The sequence below is a fragment of the Penaeus monodon genome, chromosome 21 (assembly GCF_015228065.2).
Source record: "Penaeus monodon isolate SGIC_2016 chromosome 21, NSTDA_Pmon_1, whole genome shotgun sequence".
In the NCBI taxonomy this organism is placed as follows: domain Eukaryota; kingdom Metazoa; phylum Arthropoda; class Malacostraca; order Decapoda; family Penaeidae; genus Penaeus; species Penaeus monodon.
In genome coordinates this window covers 36,462,477-36,462,677 of record NC_051406.1, presented here as the reverse complement: position 1 = coordinate 36,462,677, position 201 = coordinate 36,462,477, and positions in this window count along the sequence as shown.

The following is a 201-nucleotide window of genomic DNA, read 5'->3' as shown; positions in this document are numbered from 1 at the left end:
CATAAAGACGGAATTTTTAATACGTGTCTTTTCAGGTTCTTATCGCATCCTGCGAGATGCAAGATGAAAAATTAGTAAAAAAAAAAAAGTTTGTATAGAGAGAAAAATATATTTTTTCTTGCAATTTACTAATAGCGTGAAAAGGGCGACGGGTCTAACCTTATTGATTTCAGCCAAAACCTTGGGATAAGATTTTCATCT